Below are 14,548 nucleotides of genomic sequence, written 5' to 3'. Positions count from 1 at the left end.
AACTCAGGAAAACATATTTATGATTACAGTTTTATTAGAGCCAAAAAGAATACAAATTAAGACTGGCCAAAAGAAGAAATTCATAGGGGCAAGGTTGCAGGGTGTCCCAAATGTGAACTTCCATGTCCTCTCCCAGTGGAGTCAGGATGCATCACCCTCCTGGCACATGAATGTGTAACAATGCACACAGAGTGCTGTTAACCAGGGAAGGTCACCCGAGCTTCTGTGTCCAGAGTTCTTATGGGGGCTTCATTATGGAGGCATGATTGATGGAATCATTAGCTATGTGACTGATCTCAATCTTCAGCTTTCTCCTTGCCTCCCTGGAGGTTGGGCTGACATCATGTGGCTCAAAGCCCCAAGATTCGCATCTCATGGTTGTTCTTTCTGACATGGCCGGCCCCCATCCTCAGCTATCTCATTAGCATAAACTATCAGGGCCCACGATGAATAACAAAGGCATGTCTGTCACTCGAGAAATTCTAAGGATTTAGAGGCTCCCACTCAGGGACTTGGGACAAAGACCAGCTAAGTTCTTTATTATACAGTAAGAGCTCAGTGTGTTTTTCATCTAGGGAAGACAGGAAGGGATGCTAAAATTATTTTTACTACTATACTACTACAACAAATATGATAAATATGTACTGAGTACCCATTACTTCATATCATAGCTCCCTGTCTCTGGTATTATTATCTCCACTGAGTCAACTGTGGCTGAGCAAGTTAAGTAGTTGCCTTGAGTCACATGGCTGCTGAAACTGTGATGCAGACTAAGAGACACATCTTTTGAGTACAGAGCCCATGACCTCACCCACTAAACTGCACCACACCCATGCTTTAGAAGGGCACTGTCCATAACAATTTCCACTAATTATGGAAATGTTCTATATCTGTAGTGTCCAATCTCTAGCCACTTGTGGTTCTTGAGTACTTGGAATGTGCACAGTGCAGCTCTGAAACTAAATTTTAAACTGTATTAATGTAAACTTATATTTAAATGTCCACATGTGGATAGTGGTTATTATACTAGACAACCAGTCCTAGAACACGAGATATAAAAAAATATTGGGGGCAAATTCAAATGCATATGAAGGACTCTCCAACAAGAACTGGGTCACTGTCTTTTGGTGATTTTGTACTCTCTGGCTAGAGTGATGTGAATCTCTACTCGCCCCAGTGTGGTCAGAAGAGCAGCACCGATTCTTCATTGTAACTGTCAAAATAGGTCAGAGCATTCTGTGAACAGGAGACATTAGAAAATCCCAAAGAATCCTGAACATTCCAGAACATCCTCAGCATTTCATTTACCCACGTTCTGTTTTGTGTCTTTGGTGCAGGTAATTGCAATTCCAGGTACTTGAAAATAATCCAGCCTTAGTTTAAGGAGCCATTTGTTCATCAAACAGAATAGAGAATTTATGGTTAGATGGAGGGTACAGCTAAAAGAAAATAAAAACAGATATGGTTTGAAGCAAAACAGTGAGCAGAGAGAGTGCAGTCCTGATGAAAGAGAAAACAAGAGGAGTTGGAAGACGGATCTCACTCCTGGCTCAGCCTCTAAGGTAGAAAGGAAGTATTCTTGCTTTCTTGTGCCCACTGGAAGTGAGAAAGGGGGTGACTGACTAAAGAATTAAAACAGGGAAAGAACATCAGATGATGTGAATGTGAAGGCAGAGAGTTGGTGATTGCTGAAGAAGGAAGTTTAGTTGGGCTGGAGCACTAGGGCACCAGTGGACCAAGACTTTCAGGTCAACTCCAGCACCAATATAATCTGAGAATTATTTTAATCCCATGCCAAAACAAAGGCCAACACTTAATCTTGTGCAAACCAGGTCCTCTTAAACTAAGCCAGTGAGGCTGTTAATTCTTTCTTGCAATATTCACACATGCATGCCTACATCCGTCCGTCCATCCATCCATCCATCCATCCCTCCCTCCCTCCCTCCCTCCCTCCCTTTTTTAGTGAGAACTCCACTCATGACCAGTGGAGAGAAGGCCACACTTCATTTGGGATTTCAATGAGCTGGTGTTCCAAGCACCAGGCTCGGTTATCAGTCCTGCCAGATATAACCCATCTGACCACAGAAGACATAATGTTATTTCCTTTGGTATCCTAGAGCTCAGGGTGTGGCCCAAATAAAGCACTGTCTAACCATTATTTGGCTTAGAAATTTCCCTCCATGTAACAACTTTAAAAGTTATTCCAAAAAATATAACCCAGAACTCTCTTTCCTTACAAAGATTCTTGCCATCCCTTTGCACTGAGGACTTGACCCATGACATCTACAAAATACTTCATGTTTTCCCTCTGCCTGTGTCATCAGTCTTTTCTATTTAGCTGTCTACCTGGCAATTAGTAGCTTGGATATGTGATTTAAAAAATTTTTTTTTTTTTTGAGACGGAGTCTCGCTTTGTCACCCAGGCTGGAGTGCAGTGGTGCGATCTCGGCTCACTGCAAGCTCCGCCTCCCGGGTTCACGTCATTCTCCTGCCTCAGCCTCAGAGTAGTTGGGACTACAGGCCGCGCACCACCACGCCTGGCTAATTTTTTTGTATTTTTAGTAGAGACGGGGTTTCACAGTGTTAGCCAGGATGGTCTCGACCTCCTGACCTCGTGATCCGCCCGCCTCGGCCTCCCAAAGTGCTGGGATTACAGGCGTGAGCCACCGCGCCCCGCGTGATTTTTAAATTTTTAATGAAAAGAAACATCTTACAAAATCTAAAATCAAAGAGAAATGAACGTGAAAAGCACTTAACAGCAGCTAACACTGTGGCATTTCTTTCATTAGATGGTTTGCCAACTTCTGCTTGAAATCTTTTGTTCATTTGATAATCACTCCTTCTTCAAATCTGTTGTTTATAAATTTTACTTCATCATAAAGATCTCTGAGGAAACGTCAGAAAAATGAACATATTTTACTTTCCCCTGAACACTTCTTGGAAATAAGAAACACTCATTATATATGTGCCAGAAATAAGCAGCGACAGTCCCAACAAGTAGCGAATACTTTAGCCCAAGGTCTTCCCAATGGCCTATGTCTGAACTCCACACGTTGGCTCCACCCTCCCCACCCAGCCCCAGCCCCACTTCTCCTCCACCTCAGCCTCCTAACTGATTTCTCTGAATTCACTCTTGCCTTCTGCAATCCACTTCTCACAAGTCACCCCTTATTTAAATCCTATTAATGGTCACATCACCTCTAGGATAAAGGTATTAATCCTCACTGTGGTCCCAAGACCTGATGTGATCTGGCCCTTGCCTATCTCTCTGACTTGCACTGTCCAAAGACATAAGATGTATGTGACAAATATGTTCCATATACATGATTTTAAATTTTGTAATAGCCACATTTAAAAAATCTAAAAATAAATAAAAATTTTACTTAACCCCAGAACATCTAAAATATTATCATTTCAACATGTAACCAATACTGTTTAAAAGTGAGATGTGCACACAGAAACAGTTTTCCCTCTTCCTTTCCTATATGGAGATCTTTTACTTCATTTCCTTTGCTTTATTGCCCTGATGAGAGCTGAAAACACCCTTGCCTTGGTCTTGGTCTTAGGAGGAAAGCACTGTTCTTTAATATTAAGCATAATGTAAGCTGCATGTGTTTCACTTATGTCCTTTATCAGGTTGAATGAGTTCCCTTCCCCTCTAAATTTGGTGACAGTTTTTAAAAGCAGGAATGGATGTTGAATTTGGTCAAATGATTTTTCTGCATCTGCTCAGATGATCACATGATTTTTTTTCTTTAATCTGTTTAATGTTATGAATTTGAATGTTGAGCCAGTCTTGTATTCCTGGGATAAATCTCACTTAGTCATAACGTATTTTCCTTTTTATATGTTGTTGGATTTACTTGGCTAAAATTTTGTTGAGAATTTTTGCATCTATATTCATAAGCTATATTGGTCTGTAGTTTTCTTTTTCTGTAATGTCTTTGCCTAATTTTGGTATCAGAGACTTCATAGAATGAGTTGGAAAGTACTCCTTTTTCATCATTTTTTTTTGGAAAAATTTGTATATAATTGGTATTTTTTTTCTTCCTTAACTCTTTGGTAGAATTCAGTACTGAAGCCATTTGGGCCTGGTGTTCTCTTTATGAGAGAAATAAGTTACAACATGTAAAGTACCTAGAGCTGTGCTCGGCTTGTAGGAAGTGCTGGGTTGATGTCAGCTGTTAATTTTTTTAAAGTCATCCCTAGTTCCAATTTAAAAATATTGTTTATTTCAGAAAACTTAGAAAATAGTTTAAAATTTTAAGGAAAATATATCACAGTAATCATACTACCAAAGATCATTATTGTTGTTAACATTTTAATGCATGTTTCCAGTCTTTTTTTTTTCTTTTTCTTCTTCTTTTTTTTTTTTGAGACGGGGTCTCCCTCTGTCACCCAAGCTGGAGTGCAGTGGTGCAATCACTGCTCACTGCAGCCTTGACCTCTCAGGTTCAAGAGATCTTCCTACCTTACCCTCCCGAGCAGCTGGGATCACAGGTACATGCCACCGCATACAGCTAATTTTTGTATTTTTTTTAGAGACAGGGTTTCACCATGTTGCCCAGGCTGGTCTCGAACTCCTGACTTCAAGGGATCTGTTTGCCTGGGCCTCTCAAAGTGCTGGGATTATAGGCATGAGCCACCATGCCAGCCTGTTTCTAGTCTTTTCTATAAATAACTTATGCTTGTTTATATTGCTCTATACCTACTTTATTTCTAAGCATGATTATTAACATTTCCCATGTCAATGTAAGTTCTTAATAAATACAATTCTGAGGGCTATATATATTTCATTACACGGCCACACCATAATATATCTAACCATCATATTGTATTTTTAGCATTGTTCTTCCTACTTTCCCTACACAGTAGATCCAAGCACCTCTTTCCAAGCACTTCCATATATGTTTATATAAACACATATACAAACCCTTAGACTAATTCCCCCAGGCCTTCACTGTATGATGCTATGCTTGCCAGGCCTCCAGGTGCTGAAATGTGTCGAATCTCTGCAGTTTGCCAGGGAAATGACACTTTATGTTTCTGTTTCTTCCTTCCTTGCACACTGATAACAGCTAATGTTTATTTTGTGTTTACTATGTGCCAGGCACTGTACTAAGGCTTTTACATGTTATATCTTAATTAAAAGTAGGTATTATTATTATATCCCCATTTGAGAAACAAAGACACTGAAGCACCGAAATGTCAAGCAACCTGCCTGTGGTCATACAGTTAGAAGTAGCAAAGCCAAGAAAGGCCATCAGGTTTCACAGTCTGCCTGACTAACCACTATGCATTACTGCTTCCTGATTGATACCTTTGAGCTTTGTATGTGAATTCCATTCCCAGTTTGGGTTGCTGACTCTGAGATATCCTTTGAGTTCTGGCCCAGGTCACCTCCCCCAAACGTGTGTCCTACACTGGGTTTTGGGTGCATTACTTGCTATTCCTTTGACTTATTACTTACTTCTTGCTCTTTCGGTCACTTAAAGTTTCACTGCCAGTTCCTCCCCTCAGCCAGCTAGAACGCCCATAATCCCAAACTAGAAACTGGGACATGGCATCTGATAAAAGAATTCTTTTTCTTACTTTGTGAATTTGTTTTTATGAACATCATGATGTTATATTTCAAGTAATTTACAACACATTCAATTGAAAGACTATTGAAAATAATAAAACGAGGTAAAAATGGAGACCACTCTAGAAAATGAAAGACAGCAATAAACCATAGCATGTTGTATACACTGGTAACAAAAGTATACAGGTTGCCTAGGACCCTGAAGAAATATCATTTATTTGCTGCACTCCTCACAAAGGATAATACTGTATTTCTGCTTTTGTGTGGAAGATTTGTGTTTTGTCTTGTAAGAACTGCGGGGTGGCTTCAACAGCTTTTTTTCTAGAAAATTAGGATAGGGAGATTTTATTACCAGAAAAGTCTTTGTGTTCTGTTTTATCTTTGAATCTTTCAGTGAGTGTGTGGATGTGTGTTTGGGTTTTACTCGTTTTGTTTTTGTCTTGTCTTTGCTTAACAAAATTACGCTCAAGGACTGCCCTAGATAAAATTTTTATCCAATTAATTCTCTCTCATCGCTGGTCTCTAGTTAATTCTGCACAGTTACTTCCACTGGAGGACAATGACATAAGAACCTCCTCCAAGGGCAGCCCCTGTGTCCAGGGACTTTATCCACTCACCTCCCCAGGGCTACCTTTTGCCTTATCCATCCACCTCGGATCTGTCCTCTGTCCGGAGCCAGGCAGCCCGCCCGGGGCCGAACAGTTCCTGCTTCCCCGGCTGAGCAAACGTTCAAAGTAATCAGTGTCCGTTTCCAAGTTCTCTGTTTCTTGTTTTGTTTTCCCTGAGGGTCTCCCCGAACGATGGGCAGCTTAGCCTCAGATGAGTCCCTGGAAATGCAGACATCTTATCACAAATCATAAAGGATTTTGAGGGATAATACATGTGACGGCAATCTGTCTCCATTTTGAAGGAGAAATAATTGTATTTCGTGAATTTCCCCCAACTAAATCGGTCTAGAAATTTAAAGCTAGAAGGATAAACTGCTAGCACCCACCACTCCTTGTCTGGGAAGTTTTAGAGTGGTAACCTGGAGCTCGCCCTACTCTTCAGTTGACTTCGTCTGACTTTTCAGCTCTAGTTTGGGCTGAGAGAATCGAAAGAAAAACCGTACGGGACAGGAAAGAAAACTGGAGGATGCGGGCATCGATCCCGCTACCTCTCGCATGCTAAGCGAGCGCTCTACCATTTGAGCTAATCCCCCACGGCTGGGCACGGCTCGTTATCTGTTCCTCTAGAGAAGGGTCAGAACACTCAGCACTAAAGACAGATTTCTTTGGTTCAAAGCAACAAAACAGATGAGTCTCTCCTTCGAGCCGGAATCGAACCAGCGACCTAAGGATGGCTACGGGCGCGCGCCTACAGTCCTCCGCTCTACCAGCTGAGCTATCGAAGGGAGCGGGGAAAACGGCCTGGGTGCCGCCTTGTCTCTGTAACATTGTGTCATTTTTAGGCTTCCTGTTTTGGGTATTTTGTTCTCTTTCTTTCTGATTCCCAGGTTCCGGGAGCACTAGATCCCTCTTCCCGCGGACCCCCCACCTCCTCAGGGCAGCCGTTGCGAGCCATCGGGTCGCAGAAGCTGCTCGGGGCTCTGAGGAGAGGGCCCCGCCCGGCCCCCTGGAGCCGGCGCTGCCTCCTGTGTGACTCAGGAGCCCGGCAATGCCAAAGACCGGTTAGAAAGATGCAGAAGCCGTGACCCGGCAGTCGCTCGGCCGAGCGGAGACCCACAGCTGCGCTGGGAACCTGCCCGGGCACGTCCCCGCGGGGGGACAGCTAAAAAGAATTACCGCGCAGGCTGGGAGGCCCAAAATGGGGAGAACGCGCTAGAGTTTCCAACTGCTTGTTGGAATGCAATGTGTCATTGAGGGCACCCAAGGAAAGGGACCTAAGTCATCGGGAGCTGGAATAAAAACCGCACTCGTCTCCTTCGAGCCGGAATCGAACCAGCGACCTAAGGATGTCTCCTGCTGAGGAAGTAGCTACAGTCCTCCGCTCTACCAGCTGAGCTATCGAAGGGACGTGTATGGATGTTGGCGTCCCCTGAGATTCAGCACAGAAGAATCGGAGCGCCAGTCCAGGCAGCCGGAGATTGCACTGAGCGCAGCGCCAGAGAGCCGGCCAGTGTGCTCCACGCGTGCGCAGAAAGACAGCGCGCTCTGGCTCCATAGCCTGACTGACCGGGTAAAGGCCCTCAACCCAGGTGTCTGGGGCCCGCGGTGCCAAGACCCTGCGACTCTACCGCCCTCGCTTATCGTACTTTTCCTTTACCAGCCTGCGTTGCCCTTTAAAGTGGTTGCCGAGTGTGTTCTCAACACGCAGTAATTCAACGGCCAGTGGAGGAGTTGCGTGGTAGACCAGTGGCGCAATGGATAACGTGTCTGACCACGCAGCAGAAGATTGTAGGTCCAGCTCCCGCCTGGCTCGGCATTTTTGTCACCTGAGGTTAACAAACCAGAAATCATTACTTCCTCTAGCGTCCCCAAACTGCGAATGCCACCAGTTTGGATTTCTGCAGTGTCCGTTGCACTTTAAGCCCGGGAGGCCTTACCAGCGCCGCCCGTCCAACTTCCGCGGGGTGAAGGGAAGGCCCCGAGGCTCTCGGGACGCCCCCGGCCGGCAAGCCGGGTTAGGAAGACGCCACTGAAGCCCGCGGTTGTGTAGACAGAGCTGGTTCCACCGCATGTACTTTAAGACATCAGAGTCATTAAGTTCCTAGAGAAAGTCCCCTCACCAACCCCCGGCTAAGCGAAGAGAGGGAAGAAGATTAAGATTACATAAAATGTCTTTTTGATCTGGTTCCTATTTTATGTTTAATTTTAACAAAGTTATTCAATCTCAAATAGGCCTATAATCCTGCTTTGTCGGCCTATTTTTGTACGGTCATAGTCAGCGTTTATAAATTGTTAAAGGTTTGCCGCCATATTCCCACTCAGTTTTTAGCATAGCATAAAAACCATCCAACGACCTGGATTTTGCCCTTAGGGGTCTTTTAACCAAGAAGGCATCATGTTGGTTTGGGCAAACTGAGTTTCTGTGTTAATGTTATTATAGTAATATTTGTGGAAGGAAGATTGGAATTGTTTCTTAAATCTCCCCTATAAGATAGTAGTTCCCAAAAGTAAAAGCTTTAATAAAACGTAAAATTAGGAAAGAGAAAATAGGAAGTTAGAGAAAAGGAAAGGGCTGGATTTTTAAGTGGGAAAGCGGCTTCCTTAAGGCTGCACAAACATGAGGAGATTATTTTTGTTTCCTGGTGAACATTTTTCCATTTTTGCATGTAACAAGCTGATGTATCTTTAAAGTTATACAGCGTTTCTGAGAGTTTGAGAAAATGACCTCTGAGAGGTGGAGGAGGTGAGTTGTACCCCTCTGGCTCAAAGTTCATGGACAGAACCATGTAAATTAGGCTAAGAGAAAAGAGCCTCCTTTTAGTCCTACTTTCTCCTTATTTTACAAGAGTGGCAAGCAGGGTGTTTATTAAATTATTTTTATCATTATTTTTTAGAAACAGAGTCTTGCTTTGTTACCCAGATTGGGGTGCAGTGATGCAATCATAGCTCACTGCAGCCTCAAACTTCTGAGCTCAAGTGATTCTCCTGCCTCAGCCTCATGGGATTACAGGCATGCACCACCTCACCTGGCTCTAGCTTTTTTGCCCAGGCTAGTCTTGAACTCTTGACTTCAAGTGATTTTCCGGCCTCGGCCTCCCAAAGTGCTGGGATTAAGGCGCAAGCTACCATACCTAGCCAAGCCCTTTTCCCCAATGGCCAACCTTACTTGAGTAACAGGTTTCAGGGAGGCCAAACATGCATAATTTTTGGCCTTCTTACTTGTAAGTGACAGAAATTCACAAGAGCTAGTATAAGCAAGACATTTATTATAATGATACAAGGGTGTCCCCAAGAAACCAAGGATGAAATGTCACTAGGCCTCCTTAAAAGTTTCTCTGTCAGTGCTTCTCAGCTCCTCTCTAGCGCACACAGTTGGAAACATGGTGCTGTCCCCCACCCTAAAAGTTCTGGAGCTTTATTCTTCATGGTCTATCACACAGAGAGTCACTTCTCTTTCTCTGGCCTGACTGCAAAACTCTCCGTTATTCTTGGCCTCACTTAGGTGCTCACCCACTGTGTCCAGGGATCAGGATTACATGTATGAAGGTTGGGCGCATACGACTACACCCTTTCCTCCCCAGGAGTACATTGAAAAGATGATAAAAATACACAAAAGAAAAAAAAAATCTATTGCAACATGGAAAACTACAGTAGGTATAATTAACAAATAGACATTTTAAATAACTTCTGGAAGGTGAAAATCAAATGAGATTATAATGGAGAAAAGCACAGCTTCAAATGCACATTCTGCAAGCTAGCAGAGACAAAACCATTCTCCCCATGGAGCTCATAAGAGACTCCAGGCACAGAGAGAGCAGCACAGAGGTCAGCCGCCCACAACATTGTGCAGCTGCTGCTGAATTTTTTGCCAGGGAGATCCCACTGGAGAATGGCTTAAGCAGAGTAGATTTGCCAGTCTAGAGTCTGTAGAGTGGTATAGGGCTAGGGAGTAGGGCAGAGTAGAGCCTAATAGAGATGGAGGGAACAGGAAGGCCACCCCACCCAACTCTTAGAGCAAGTTCTTCCTTGATTTGTCAGGTTGGGGGATCTTAGGCCAGCATGGCTGTTCCCACCCATGCACCATAAATGCAAAGCCTGATTGTCCTCAGGACACAGTCATTTTTACAGATATCAATGTATTCCGTCATATTGTGTTTACCAGACATTTGGGAGGAAATAACAACTTAAAAAAGAAAGTCGAAGATGAACAAGTTAAATAAATGACTGAGGAGAAAACAGAGATAATGCAAGGAATAGAACAGAACTATTTAACAAAAAAGTAGTTAGGGATATCCTCAGGGACATCCAAGAGAGTGTTACAGCAATGAAAACCAGAATACAGTGATATTAACAGGAGCAATTAGGGAAGAAGAGAGTTCCTGAATATAAAAGTATGATTGTTAAGGTGAAAAGTAACATATTGGTCATGGCTAAAGATCAACTATGAAGATATAGAAGACAGAATGGAAAATATGTGGAAAGCAAAAAATAAAAACATGACATTGGATACGGTGGCTCACCTCTGTAATTCCAGTATTTTGGGAGCCCGGGGCGGGAGGATTGCTTGAAGCCAAGAGTTTAAGCAAGCCTGGGCAACAACGCAAGACCCTCATCTCTACAAAAGATACGAAAATTAGCTAGACATAGTGGTGTGCACCTGTAGTCCCAGCTACTTGGGAGGCTGAGGCAGGAGGATCTCTTGAGCCCAGGAGTTCAAAGCTGCGGTGAGCTATGATTGATTGCACCATTGCACTCCTGCTCCTGGGACAGCGTGAGATCCGGTTTCATACATACACGCACGCGCGCGCACACACACACACACACCCACCCCCCCCAAAAAAAAGAAAGAAAAGATAGATCCTGAAGACATAAAGAGTACCTAATATGAGCTCCAGAAAGAGCAAACAGAGACAATGCAAGGGAAAGAATAAAAGAAAGACATTGGTCCTCAGATGGATGGAAAGGATCATGCAAGTTAGGATGAATGAAAAACAACTATGCCTGGACACAGCCTAGTGACATTCAAAAGCATTGAGGATAAAGATGAAACCCTATAACTTTCAAAGATGGAGAAAAACAAAACAAAACAAAACAAAATCTAAACAAGAACTAGGCTAGCTACAAAGGAATAAGAATTGGATTATGATCAGACTTATCATCATCATTACTGGATGTTAGAAGACAGTGGAGCATGGCCTTCAAAGTTCTGCAGAGAAATAATTTTAAGCCTAGAATTGTATACTGATCGAAGTAGTAATCACATATGAGGACAAATAGTTCACACTTGCAAGGTCTCATAAAGTTTAAATCTATGATTCCTTTCTGAAACAAATAAAAAGTAAGTAAACATTATTTGAGGATGTTATACTGGATGGCTTCTCCAGGAAGCTGAAGCTCAAACAGAATTAGAGCACAACATTTTACAGGGGAGTAACTTCTGTGAATGGAAAAGGGGAGGACACAGGATTGGGTAGAGGTAGTCATTAGACAATGATGCAGACCCAACAAAGTTTCTGCCAACCCTCTTGGTGGCTCCAGAGCAAAGATTTCTTTTTAGAGGAGTCTCAAGTTGGGCAGAAATGGTGAGGCCCTAGCATCACCACCTTGCTCAGTCATTGGCCGGAGGCTTAGAACCTCGGCTAGAGGAGTTAACACGTGGTGGCTACTAGTTAACCATCCTCCTTGCAGCTGGGTAGTGAGTTCTTGTTTGAAGGGAAAGAACAGCATGTCTAGCAGCATGTCTCTGTGTATGCCACGGATATACTTCAGCAAAGCAAAGCAAGAATCCAAGAAGGAGGAGTACACAGGATTTAAGAAAAAGGGAAACCAACCCAGGAACTCAATGAAAATAAAATCTCAGGTTGACAGTGATGCAGCTGGCAAAGAAAGCAATCGGGACAAATTAAGGGGAAGAAAAAAGAGGGCTCTGGGAAGATTAGTTTTCAAAAAGAAGCAGATTCTTTACAATAGTAGTGTGATTAAGGACCTGGGAGACCTTAGAGATATGATAAAGGCACATGTCACTTTTCTCAAAAAGACAGAACAAAGATACTCAGGGATTTCTAAAAAAAAAAAAAAAAAGTCTTTATAAAACATATGTGGTTCAAATATAAAGCAAACTGAAATATGGCACAATTTTGAGAAATTGATGGCATGGGTGTTGTTGGGCTGACTTCCCTCCCCACCCCAATTTATTTGTTGAAGACCTAACTCCTAGTACTTCAGAGTGTGACTGTATTTGGAGATAAGGCCTTTAAAGAGGTAATTAAGCAAAAACAAGGTCATTAGGATAAGTCCTGATCCAATACAACTGGTGTCCTTACAAGATGAGGAGAACAGAACACAGAGACAGCAGGCACATGCACACACACAGAGATGGCCACAAGAAGATGCAGGGAGAAGATGGCCATCTACAAGCCATGGATTCTGAGAAGAAACCAAACCTGCCAATACCTTGGCTTAGACTTCTAGTCTCTAGAACTGTGATAAAATAAGTTTTGTTTTTAAAAGCCACCCAGTCTGTGATATTTTGTTATGAGAGCCCTAACAAACTATATGGGGATGGTGAAAAAATTTGCTTTTGTACATTTTTGTTTAACCATATGTAAGTTATTTTTACATAACATGTATGGGTCAGAGTGTCCCATAATTGTCATCTAATTAAAGATCTTCTCTAATAAAAATTGCTTAAGAATGAAGAAACTGAGGCCCAAAGATGTGAAATGACTTATCCAAGGTTACAGAGAGGAGAAGTGGCATGTGAGATCTCAGGCCTCCTGAGTCATAGCCAGGGCTCCTTTCTGTGGCACTGCTTGGTCTCTCTGTCCTCAGACGGACACTTGGGTTAGGGAGATTGGGCTGCTGGCTGCTACTCTGGGAGGAAGGAGGTTGAAAGGCAGGTTCTGATGCCAGTGCAGTCAGAAAACGGACATTCTGGGAGTAGCAAAGTGTTCCATCTATTAAAGGGTATTCTCTTCTCACCTCTAAATCCAAAGGTCAAATCCCTTAAATTTGTTAACAGCAATGCTCCAAGGAGGTGTGTCAAGACTCCGTGAAATGTGAAAAAAAAAAAAGCCATTGTTTACTAGAAAAATTATTCTTAGACATATGTGCACTAAAGAGCTTTCAAGTTTTTCCTTTCAGTCAAGGAAACCATTTTACAGATAAGGAAGCTCTACCTGGAAAGATTAAACAATGTCTTTAGAATGACCATCCAGATTAGGGGTGCAGGGCTAGACTCAGGCTTATTGACTTATCCATGGTTTTCTCTAAATATGCACCATCTCCAAGAAGGATATTTGTGAGAAACCACAGAGATGATGTTTCTAGGTCAGAAAGGGAACTATTCTGGGGAATTCCAGTGAAGATACACTTGATTCTTATTGTTCATGTAATTACATTGTATAAAGTCATTTTGAACCCTGTTAGCCAAGTTACTTATCTTTTCCATGTTCTAGTCACATAGTCTAAAAAACCACAGATGATGATGGTGACAGTACTTCTCTCACAGGTTGTTGTATTAAATGAATCAATATAAAGCTCTTAGGGCAGTGTCAGATACTAAGCACTATGACTCTTGGTTATTATTCTCTTAGAAATTTTATTTCTAATTTATGAAAGAATAAATCAGCTTTCTCAAATACAAGTAAATGCACCTGTGAGACTAAGGCCAACACTTTCAAATCCTCTATTTTGGGGGATGGGATGAGAAAGGAAGAGGTAAAAGAGCTAAGAAATGCAGAATATGAGTAGGAAAGTGACTCATTTTATTTTGTTAAAACTTTACTCTTTGACTCAGAATAACAGGTATCTTTCAAGTTTTGGTAGCTAAATATTTAATTTTCTAGTATGTTACACATTGATTAAAAAAAAAATTTCCATGCTGAATACAATAAAAATGTTTTCGAAATGAAGGCATTTTATATAAAACTATTATGCTAATAAATTAATCAATGTAGCTGGGCGTGGTGGCTCACACCTGTAATCCCAACACTTTGGGAGGCCGAGGCGGGCAGATCACCTGAGGTCAGGAGTTCGAGATCAGCCTGGCCAACATGGTGAAACCCCGTCTCTACTAAAAATACTAAAAATATAATGTAGCCGGGCGTGATGGCACGCGACTATAGTCCCAGCTACTCGGGAGACTGAGGCACAAGAATTACTTGAGCCCAGGAGGCAGAGATTGCAGTGAGACTCTGTCTCAAAAAAAAAAAAAAAAAAAAAAATTCATGTATAGACAGTTTTTTCATTCTAGATATAGAATGTCACTTATTCTAAAAGAATTGATATATGTGTGTGTGTGTGTGTGTTTGGGTAAAGAAAAATGCACATGTAAGTTTTTTATTATGTTCTAATGTAA

General features: G+C 42.3%; 3 non-coding genes across 3 annotated transcripts; all 3 read right to left on the bottom strand.

The window, feature by feature from the left end:
• Positions 1–6,709: 6,709 nt before the first annotated feature.
• Positions 6,710–6,782, bottom strand: TRNAA-AGC (transfer RNA alanine (anticodon AGC)). The gene has a single exon. It is a non-coding gene; the product is annotated as a tRNA-Ala (tRNA).
• Positions 6,783–6,885: 103 nt separating this feature from the next.
• On the bottom strand, positions 6,886–6,974 carry TRNAY-GUA (transfer RNA tyrosine (anticodon GUA)). The gene is given in 2 exon segments: positions 6,886–6,921; positions 6,938–6,974. It is a non-coding gene; the product is annotated as a tRNA-Tyr (tRNA).
• Positions 6,975–7,501: 527 nt separating this feature from the next.
• Positions 7,502–7,594, bottom strand: TRNAY-GUA (transfer RNA tyrosine (anticodon GUA)). The gene is made up of 2 exons: positions 7,558–7,594; positions 7,502–7,537 (listed from the first exon to the last, which is right to left on the bottom strand). It is a non-coding gene; the product is annotated as a tRNA-Tyr (tRNA).
• Positions 7,595–14,548: the final 6,954 nt, after the last annotated feature.

Source organism: Macaca mulatta, chromosome 8 (genome assembly GCF_049350105.2).
Source record: "Macaca mulatta isolate MMU2019108-1 chromosome 8, T2T-MMU8v2.0, whole genome shotgun sequence".
Lineage (NCBI taxonomy): Eukaryota > Metazoa > Chordata > Mammalia > Primates > Cercopithecidae > Macaca > Macaca mulatta.
Note: the sequence above shows the minus strand (reverse complement) of the source record. Positions and strands in the feature narration are given on the sequence as shown.